Here is a 10,967-nt window from a genome sequence, read left to right on the forward strand (position 1 = left end):
CCACGTTAGTTCGGGGAGGAAGACTCGGACCAGGGCCAGGGCGGCAACGGCAGCGGACACAAATCACGGAACCGGAGCCGTAACCGGGGCAGCCGCCAGAGTCGAGGCGCCAGCAGGGACGAATCCTACCCTCCCTTGGCGAAGCAGACCGGCGGCCCGGGCCAGCGGCAGGGGCAGCAGCAACAACCGCAGAAGAAGAGCAGCGGAGACGAGGTGAGCTGGGGAGCGGGCCCTCCCAAATCGCTAGTTCCGCACTCGGGGCGAAACAACAAAAATCACAACAACATGCACGCAAACTATGATAGAATAATAGAAGAAAACAAAGTGTTAAAACGAGAGTTGGAACTCAGCCGTGAGGAGACGCGCCAGCTTAGGAAAAGAATTGACGACCTTATCAGGGAGCTGCAATGGCAAAGGCAGGCAGGGTGTTCGCCCGTCAGGTCGCCGCCGCCGCCGGCCGAGCAGCCTGCACAACAGCAACATTCAGAAGAGCAGAGCTTTAAAGATGAAGTACGCAACTTCATGGCAGCCATACGAACTCTCATCCATTTTCTGTTCATGAGGAAGAATTCACAGGGGTTGCGCTCCCACGTGCTTTTCCTTTTTATTAACTGCGTTCAGATGAATAGCCACCCGATTCTTGGCCGATCCCCCAGTGCGGGTATGTGCCATCTTTTGACAGGCAAACAACAACAACAACAACAACTCAGCAACATGGCAGGACAAAACCGATTAGAGATTTGGCAATGGAACTGCAGGGGCTTCAGGCGCAAGCAAGGACTCCTGCAGCAGTTCATTTACACCAAAAACATACCACCAGATATAATCATGCTTCAAGAAACTAATTGCACACCCACGTAGCGGGGGTATAAGTGCCAGGAGAGCGGACGAACCGCAACCCTCGTAAGCAACAAAATTGTAGCCATAGCCCATGACGTCATCGAGGATACACAGATTGAACACGCAATAACAGAAGTTATACCTAAAAGGAAAAGAAAAGCTAGGAGTACCTTCATAGAAAACCTATATAGTCCTCCAAGGCAGAACAAAGCGGACTTTATAAAGCTCTTCGCCGTGGCGAGCAGGCTTGCCGGGCAGAACACCCTAATTATAGCGGGAGACTTTAACGATAAGAGCCGGAGCTGGGGCTACCCCAAAGACGAAAAGAAGGGTCGTAATATCTGCGTAGCTGCAGAAAGCATCAGATGCGAGCTCCTCACAGACGAAAATCAACCAACTAGGCAGGGTAACAGCGTCAGCCCAGACAGGTGTCCCGACCTAACCTTTGTCAAAGGAGCAAAACAAGCGGAATGGGAGAATCTGCTAGAAAACCTTCGCAGCGACCATCACATCATAAGAATAAGCACCGCAGCAGATAACGTCAAGAAAAAAAATTGGCACGGCCCGCCTCACGGACTGGGACGCCTTTAGGCACCACTGCCGGCAACTAGAGGGCAACATCACCTCGATAGGAGAGTGGTACTAACAACTTAAACAAATACAGGAAATGTATACCAAGGAGGTAGATCGTAGAGAAGAAGCACCAGAGGTGGACAAGCGGCTACTCAGGCTATGGGAGGCAAGACGCGGTCTTATTAAGAGGTGGAAGAAACAGAAATTTATTAGGAAGCTAAAGAAGAAGAAGGCCGAGGTAACATCCCAAGCAGAAGAGTACGCAACACACTTAGCAGGCAAGGGTGGCAACACTTCAGCACTTCGCGGAATGGAACACTCAGCACGGCTAAAACGTGGCGGATTCTAAAAGCTCTCATGGATCCTACCAAGACTAAAGCAGGGAGCAGAAAAACCATACAGAGACTAGTGCACCAATATCAAGGAACAGACGAGCAGCTCCTAGATGAAGTCAGAACCAAATGCTACGGCACAGATTAGCCCAAGGGCTACGAAGGAAACTACCTTGGAGAAGAAAATCCAGATATGGACAAGCCCATCACCAGAGAGGAAGTCACCGCGGAAATGAGAGCCATTACGAAAAACACAGCGGCAGGAGCAGATAGAATTAGAAACTCTCTCATAAGAAATTTAAGCGACGAAGCGGTGGGCCAGTTGACGGCCTACCTAAACAGAGTATGGGAAGAAGGAAAGATACCAGCTGAGTTGAAGCATGCCGTAGTAGTTATGATCCCCAAACCAGGAAAGAAGCTGCAGATCGAGAACCTCTGACCAATCTCGCTCAGTTCTTGCCTGGGAACACTGTACGAGAGGATCGTCACGAAACGCATCCAGCAACACCTAGAAAACAAGAGGCTCTACCGGCACACCATGTTCGGCTTCAGGGCGAACCTCTCGACGCAAGACGTACTTCTGCTGATTAAAGAAGAAGTCCTGGAGACAATGCCCAAACAAGGGGAGAACGTAGCCATGGCACTCGACACAAAAGGAGCCTTTGACAACGTCGACCACGCCGCTATAATGGAGGGGCTAAACAACACCAACTACAGAAGAATCCATGACTATGTCAAAGACTTCTTGACAAACAGGATGGCCACGGTGGAACCAGGGGAGCTGAGGAGTGATGTCTTCCCCACCCCAAGCAAAGGAACACCCCAAGGCTCGATCATCTCTCCCGTACTCTTTAATGTGGCGATGATCAGCCTCGCGAGAAGACTCAGCAGAATCCAGGGCATTCAGCACGCGATGTACGCAGACGATATCACGGTCCGGGTGAACCATGGATCCCTGGGGGAAAAGCAAGATCTGCTACAACGAGAAGCAACATGTGTTGAAAGACGTGAAGAAAAGAGGACTAGCCAGCTCTACAGAAAAGTCCGAACTATCGGGGGTAGGAAGACATCCCACCGACGCGCCACTCGAATTGGACTAGAGGGGCAAAATATCCCGGAGAAAAACATGATAAGAGTCCTAGGGATGTGGCTGCAAGCAAGCAGAAAATGCAGCCACATACTCTGCCTGCTCGGCAAGTCAGCCGAACAGGTAGGCAGAATGATAACCAGAGTCTCCAACCGAAGACATGGAATGAAAGAAGAAGACACGCTAAAACTAGTACGAAGCCTCATAGTCAGTAGGGTCATCTACTCGCTGCCATACCAACCCATGATCAAAAGCGAAACGGAATAGGCAGAGACAATCCTAAAGAAGGCATGCAAGACGGCACTCTACGTACCAAGAAACACATCGAATGAGAAGCTGCTACAGCTAGGAATCAGCAACACCTTTGTGGAGCTGGCAGAAGCACAGCACGAAGCACAGCTGCAACGACTCAGAAACACGTCTACAGGAAGAGCACTCCTGACAAGGTTGGGTCGCGACCCAAAGGGGCATCTCGATCGATCCGCCGATACACCCAACGAGATCCGTAAAACCCTGCAGGTCAATCCCATTCCGAAAAACATAGGCCCAAATCTCCACGCGGCCAGGACACAGGCGCGGGCAGATTATGTGGAGAGGTACTTAGACAAATTAGAAAACACAGTCTTCACGGATGCAACCATGTATCCATGGAATAGACGCGAAAGCTACTGCAAGAACGCTTCGGTGGTAGTTGATAACGCAGGCAATCTAATCACCTGCGGAACTACACGTAGCGTCAGGATAGCGGAAGCGGAGGAGGTCGCTGTTGCGCTGGCAGCGGCTAAGGGCTATCGAAAAGACGAATCATTGGTCATCCTAACGGACTCAAAAGAGACATGCAGAAACTATACGAAAGGTAGAATCTGCAGGCCTGCCTTAGCTATCCTCCGCGAAGCAGTACACCTCAGAAAAACAGCAACCCACAAATTAATCTGGATTCCGGCACACACGGGGATAAAAGGAAATGAAAGGGCAGAGAGCTTGGCTCGAGATATCGCGTACCAAGCCGAGCGGCCATACATCCTGAGACAGCACTTCACCGTGGAGATCGGATTTGCAGAATACCTAAACTATCAAAGAGGCAGGAGAATTAGTTACTCCCCGCCACATAAGGGCCTAACACAACAAGAAGCAGCTAGTTGGCAGAGGCTGCAAACGGGAACATTCTTTAACCTACATATACTTAGCAAGATGTATCCTACACAGTAAAGCAACACATGCTCGTGGTGCGGGCCAACCCCCACGCTTTACCATATAACCTGGCAGTGTAAGCGAAACTACACGTTCCACCAACACAAAACCTCGAGTGCGGAGCAGTGGGAGAGCCGGCTCACCAGGTGCGAGCTCGCCGCCCAAAGGGCAATGGTGCAGCACGCAAGCGAAGCAGCGCGACTCAGTGGAGCCCTGGACTAGGGGCCCAACCCTGCTTTGAAGGTCAAGAGTCTGCAGCGATGCAGACGAAGACCGAACGCTAAACACTTAATGGACGAAATAAAGTTTTTCTCTCTCTCTCATCTCTCTCTCTCTCTCTCTCTCATAGAGCTCATTGGTGTTGACAACTTTGCAAAGGCTACATTTTCACGAAAGGAAAGGCGCACAACCGGCTCCGTGAGTCAGTGGAAACCTCAATCTCGCTTTCATGTACGTGTCGTTGGTACCGAACTGCGAAAGCCTCCTTTGATTGCATTCCACACACTGGATATGCAGCGCCACGTCCCTGCCACCCTGGGAGGTGCATGCAGCTAATGCTTGATCACGAGAGATTGATCACGAAATTAACGCTGCCGTGCTGCATGTCAGCCACAGCGCTGGCATCGCTAATGCATTCCGGCCACATCTCTCTCTGACCACCGCCATTTGTGTCAAAGCACGAATGAAGCGTCCGCTTATCCAGGTAGCCAGTTATGCGCCCTTCCTTTACACAAGTCCATCGCCGTCTAGAACATTGTCAACGCAAACGCCTATGAGCACAGTGAACGCCGATATCTTTCGCTTTGTATATCCTGGATTAGCTGAGCTAATCAACATAATTGTTTTTCTTTCGACGAGGGATAGCCAGAGCTAAACCAACATCAATTTTTTCCTCTGTAGTCGGATACAACTAAAAAAATTACGACTGACGTAAGCCTCACCTTGTGCAATACGACAGCACCCCGAAGTGTGAAATTCGTCGCCACGAAATTATTCCGGAGCCCTCCACAAGGGCACCTCTTTCTTCCTTCTTTCACTCCCTCCCTTATCCCTTCTCTTACGATGCGGTTCAGGTGTCCGCCGATAAGTGAGACATATACTGCGCCATTTCCTTTCCTTGAAAAAAAAGCAATTTTCATTCACATACTATCTGCTTCGTATCATCCGAGGAAGGAGGAGGACAGCGTGGCTTACGTCGCCCAGTTTACAATTGCAGCCGGGGAGCAGTGGCAAACGCCCAGGATCGCAGCGCCGTCGCCCGGCTGAGAGCCCGCTCCCGCTGCCATCGCGGATGCTCGGTTACTTTTGGCATAGACGCTACATGTATGCACACACACTTGCACAGATTGAATACATGTTTGTAAAAGCAGCCGCACCGTGGTCAGAATGGCCGAGCGGTCTAAGGCGCCAGATTTAAGCTCTGGCTTAAATTTAAGCTCTGGCTTAGATTTAAGCGGCTGGACCATGCTTTCGTAATCAGCCGAATCCTCTATTCGGTTCCTTATCTACCCTTGCGGAAACACGACGAAGACAAAGTTGAGGTAATACTCCGCAAAATGATGAAGAGGGCACTTGACCTTCTTGTGTCCACCTCCATTGCGAGACTTCTTGCATTGGGAGTGGTGAACTCTTTTCAGGAACTCAAGGAAGCCCATCTCACAAATCAATACACGAGGCTAGCCCAAACGAAGTCGAGTCGGCACTTGCTAGCCCGCCTTCACATCCAACATGATATTCACATTCAGGAGCGGGTCCGAGTGCCCGAACTCTGGAGACGCGCCGTCAGATTTCGACCCCTCCCCACTAAGATGGACAAGGAGGATTATAGTGGTCGTCGTCAGGCTAGGGCGGAAGCCCGGAACCCTTAGCGCACCACTATGGCAACAAACATGGTGTCTTTTACGTAGATGTACCTGGGCCTACCCACAGGGAGTGGTGCACGGCAGCGGTCATACATCAAGAAATACAGGTGGATGGGCTTTCCTTTCGAGCCCCAGGCACAACACAAGCTGAAGAGGTTGCCATCGCCCTAGCTGCTTTTGATTCAAAATCCAAACACATAACAGACTCGCGTTCGGCATGTCGCAATTATGAGGCTGGATGGATAACTCCACTCGCTGAACGAATACTAAGGAACTGCAGCCGGGATATCGATCCTACACCCAGCTGCCTGGTTTGGACTCCGGGCCATCAGGGCCTAGCAGGAAACGAAGCTGCATATGCGGCGGCCCGAGCACTCATTCACAAGGCGTTCCCATTGGCTCCTGAGCACTTGGAACCTGAAGGTAGCTACTTACTCTCCTTCAAAGCTACCACATCCTATTATAAGAATAGGCATAGCCTCTACCCGGCCCCTGCAAAGGGACTGGTGAAAGCAAACGAACGCGTTCTACTCTGATTATTCACGAACACAATGCTGTGCCCGGCAGTACTAAAACACTTCGATCCCGCGTTCACTGGCAGGTGCAAACACTGTGGGGAGGTGGCTGACGCCTACCACATGGTTTGGGCTTGCCAGCGCAACTCAGCTCTCTCCCCCTACCCCAACCCTACCAGAGAGGAATGGGAGGCGGCCCTGCTTGGCTGTTCGGACCTTCAGCCCCAAGAGGCTTTGGTCAAGAGGGCTAAGCTAGCGGCTTCGACAAATGGGGTCCCGGAATAAGGATTCCACCCAATGCGGGGCTCTTTAAGGAGCCTCACCTCTTTCATTAAATAAAGGCTTTTCACCACAACCACCTCCACAAAGGCACCTCTTCCTTCCTCCTTTATCCCTTCTCTTACGATGCGGTTCAGGTGTCCGCCGATAAGTGAGACAGATACTGCACCATTTCCTTTCCCTGAAAAAAAAAGCAATTTTCATTCACATACTATCTGCTTCGTATCATCCGAGGAAAGAGGACGAGAGCGCGGCTTACGTCGCCCAGTTTACAATCGCAGCCGGGGAGCAGTGGCAAACGCCCGGGATCGCAGCGCCGTCGCCCGGCTGAGAGCCCGCTCCCGCTGCCATTGCGGATGCTCGGTTACTTTTGGCATAGACGCTACATGTATGCACACACACTTGCACAGATTGAATACATGTTCGTAAAAGCAGCCGCACCGTGGTCAGAAGGGCCGAGCGGTTTAAGGCGCCAGATTTAAGCTCTGGTCCTCGCAAGAGGGCGTGGGTTCGAACCCCACTTCTGACGTTTCTTTTTAGCTTTTCCTTATTTTGGACCTACAAGTGAACATTGTACGTACGCAGCACTAACACAGATTTGTTGTTGTTAGCCTATCAAAAGGCTAACAACTATTGTTAAAAGCATTAACACAAATTTCTATTGAACAGCACTGCCCTTTTTTTCTTTCTCCTGCAGTCGAACACAACAAAAAATTACGGCTGACGTAAGCCTGAGCTCTTACACAGTACGAGAGCACCCTGCTTGGATTCAGGTAGCGTGACTGAGCCGGAGAAGACACGAGGACGATCGGAGGAAGAAAATTTGGAAAACAATATACAAAGCCTATTTACATAATGTACAAGTAAGGGCAACTGAGAGTGCTCCTCAGTAAAGAGAGCTTCTTAGCAGTCGGGAGTCTCTCCCACCAAAGGGTATCTCTCAAGAAGGGGGCTCTTCTGGTACCGAAACAGAAGCTCGTTAAATACTCTTCGTATTCGCCACATCCTTAGCTGGGGAAGACAGTGCGAAGAATGATGTCCAGTCAAACGATGGCACTGATGGTACCACCCACGGCAGGGCGGTCCTGATGTTCCCTCGCAGCTCGGTCGATGGAAAGGAAACAGGACCCGGTCACGTTGTCGTCCACGCGGCCTCCAGGTGGGCGCGCACGTGGGTCCGGAATGCGCCCATATGGAACAGGAAGGCGCCTGCGTGACACTGGAATGCGGGCTGCTTCCCAGCAGGAGTTGAAAGATCTTGTACTGATGACCGGAACGCGGAACCTCTGTCTAAGGCGCAGCTCTCGGGCAATTGTTCAACCCCAGCGTGACCGAAGAGGACAACACTTATCTTGTACTTCGCAGTCTGATGACCTGTTCGAACACGTGGAAACGCCATTATCGTAGCTGCTGCCACTACCGTCGCTGCTGACATTCCTGCAGCCATGTTTCTTCCTGAGGGCTCATTCACCTTCGCAGTGGTTTTCAGGGAATCCTCTACATGTCCAAATTCGCCGAACTCAACAGCAGGAAGGGAGCGCGAGCACAACAACCCCAAAGGTGCGAGTTTGTGAGTGGAAAACTATTGAGTTCTAGATTCGCTGGTCTTCTGCGGTCTTCAGATGGCTTCGTCCATCTTCCTCCAGAGCGGTCTGTTGCCCTTAGTCCAGTGCTCCGCTGGATGCTGCTGCCAGTTGTGCTCGCCGAATCAGACCGTCTTGTTCGACCCGACCATCGCTGGAGAGCACTCCCTCCCATTGCTCCGCACTCGGGTTTCATGTAACGGATACACGTTTATCTTCTGGCATTCCCACGTTATGGGATACAGCGTGGGTGTTTCGTGGCACCAGGGGCATTTGTCATTGTATTGTGTGGGGTAAATTTTGCTAAGTACGTTTAGGTTCGGGACAAGCCCGTTTGTAGCTGCCTCCACGCGTCAGAGTCCTTTCTGCTGAGGGAGTTGTGCGGTGGTGGATACCGCTTTCGGCAGCCCTTGTATTAATTTAGTATCGCCGAATAGTATTGCGGTAAAGATTCGGTTCCCTGGAGGTCGCCTACGTTGGATGCTCGGTAATAAGTGTACCCTCGAGCTATCCTGTCCTCCACTTGGTTGCTTGCCACTCCCGTGTGTCCCGGCGTCCATACTATCGTATGCCTAATTGGTTCTTCGTTTGGTTGTCGTTGTGCTATGTGGTCCCCGGGCCGGAGTATGCGGAGCGCTCCTTGCCCCATTCTGCCTTGTAGGTAGTTGCGTCACGCCGTTTGTGAGTCTGTAAGGATGGTTAAAGGCCGTTTATACCGATAGCCCTCCGCTGCCGGCATAGCGACGGCCGCTTCTTCAGCCTCGCTATCATACAGTCTTCTAGTGATGCGCTGGTAATCTCGCGTAGGTTCGAATTAATCACCGTTGCTTTGCCGCGCTGCTCTGGCTTATGTGGCTGCGTCCATGTATGCAGTGGTTTCTTGGGGTTCGAATCAATCACCGTTGCTACCGCGTTGCTGTTGCTCTGCTCCGCTGCTCTGGCGTATGTGGCTGCGTCCACGTATACCGTCGTTTCTTTGGGTTCCTTGGGGACCAGCGCTGCAGTCCCGTTCGCTGGCCACTGCTCCCCGGCTGTGAATGTAAACTGGGTGACGTAAGACCAAGCTCTCGCCCTCGTTCCTCGGATAATTAGAAACACACAGAATGTCTGGCGGGCAATTTCGCATCTTTGGGTCCCAAAACGCTAGCGCTTCCAAAATGCTAGCAGAGTGTAACATGTTGCAGGGAATTGGTCGGACCCTGAGGGCGCGTCTCCGGGGTTCTGGCGCTCGTAACGTTTTCTCAAATGTGATGGTGTGTTGGATGTGCAGTCGGTCAAGAATGCGGCCACCGGATGGCGTTTGTGATAGGCGCGTATATTGGTTGAGGGGATGGGCGTCTAGGAGTTCCCGATAGGTGTTGACCACCCCCAGGTCCAAAAAAACGCTGGTTGGACGCGGTAATGGGAAGGTCAAGAGACCGTTTAATGACTTTGCGGTGCATGACTTGGAGTTGGTCCTCGTCGTGTTTGCGCATGTGAAGGTAGGGGGCTGAGTAGAGAATTCTACTCATTACAAAGGCATGTGCCAGCCGCTAGACATCTTTGCTTCGTAGCCCCCCACGCTTAATGGAGACTAGGTGGGCCATACGGTCCACCTGATTGCCATACGTGCGGAATTTTACGTGTGGTGTCCGGTCTGCGTTGTTGGTCAATAAAGCGACCGAGGATGCGGATCACCTTGGCCTCTCTAATCGTGTCCGAAGACAGTGTGAGGTGAATTGAAGTGTCGTCCCGAGGAGACGATCGAATATGGACAAATTCTGATTTGGTGGCAGCGCACTGGAGACCACAGTATGCAGCGTAAGTGCCCACTTCCTCCACTGCCTGTTGTAGGCAGGTCACCATGTGTCCGAGAGTGCCTTCTGTTGCCCAGATAGAGATATCATCCGCATATAGGGCATATCGAATGCCGCGCAAGGACCTTAATTTTGCAGGAGGGTCTTTCATTTGCGAAGTTGAAGAGTAGGGGATATAAAACCGCACCTGTGGTCTACCCCGGGAACCGATGGAATAGGGTTCGTGTTCCTTGTCTTAATTCGAATGTAGACCTGTCGACCCGTGAGAAATTGCCAGATGGAGCGGTATGTATTCTGACCACAGTTGGTATCTTGGAGGTGCTTGAGTATACTTCACGTTTCACATTATCAAAGGTTCCTTTCAAATCCAAGGCCAGGGCTACCTTTTCATTGTGAGGGAGTTCTTTGGGCTCTAATACGTCATGATGGAGTTGTAGAAGGATGTGTTGTGCATATTTTTGTTGTCGGAAACCAAACATAGTGTCTGCAAAAACGTGATGTGTTTCGAGGTAAGTGGACAACCCGTCTCACACCATAGTCTCGATCAACTTTCCGATACAAGATGTGAGGGAGATGGGGCGCAGGAGCTCCACATCAGATGGCTTGTCTGCCTTAGGAATATACGTCACTAGGGCAGTTTTCCAATCCGGGGGGAGAGGAATCTCTCCAATCCAGATAGGGGTGATAAATTCAAGGAGGGTACGATATGCTGCATCCGGAAGGTTCGCCAGAAGTTTGACGGTAACACTGTCCCGGCCGGTGCAGCACCGCGTTTCATTTCAGTCAAGGCCTCCTTCAAATCATGCAGCTTGAAGGGGGCGTCCAGCTCCAGATTTGTTGCCCTAAGTATGACAATGAAGAAAGGTCAGGGTCCACCATGATACGGAGATATCTGTCACACAATGTTCT

The 10,967-nt window shown here is 51.3% G+C and overlaps 1 non-coding gene across 1 annotated transcript; it reads left to right on the forward strand.

Moving 5' to 3' along the window:
* Positions 1 to 7,124: 7,124 nt before the first annotated feature.
* Positions 7,125 to 7,208, forward strand: TRNAL-UAA (transfer RNA leucine (anticodon UAA)). Its single transcript has one exon. It is a non-coding gene; the product is annotated as a tRNA-Leu (tRNA).
* Positions 7,209 to 10,967: the final 3,759 nt, after the last annotated feature.

Source organism: Amblyomma americanum, chromosome 1 (genome assembly GCF_052857255.1).
Source record: "Amblyomma americanum isolate KBUSLIRL-KWMA chromosome 1, ASM5285725v1, whole genome shotgun sequence".
Lineage (NCBI taxonomy): Eukaryota > Metazoa > Arthropoda > Arachnida > Ixodida > Ixodidae > Amblyomma > Amblyomma americanum.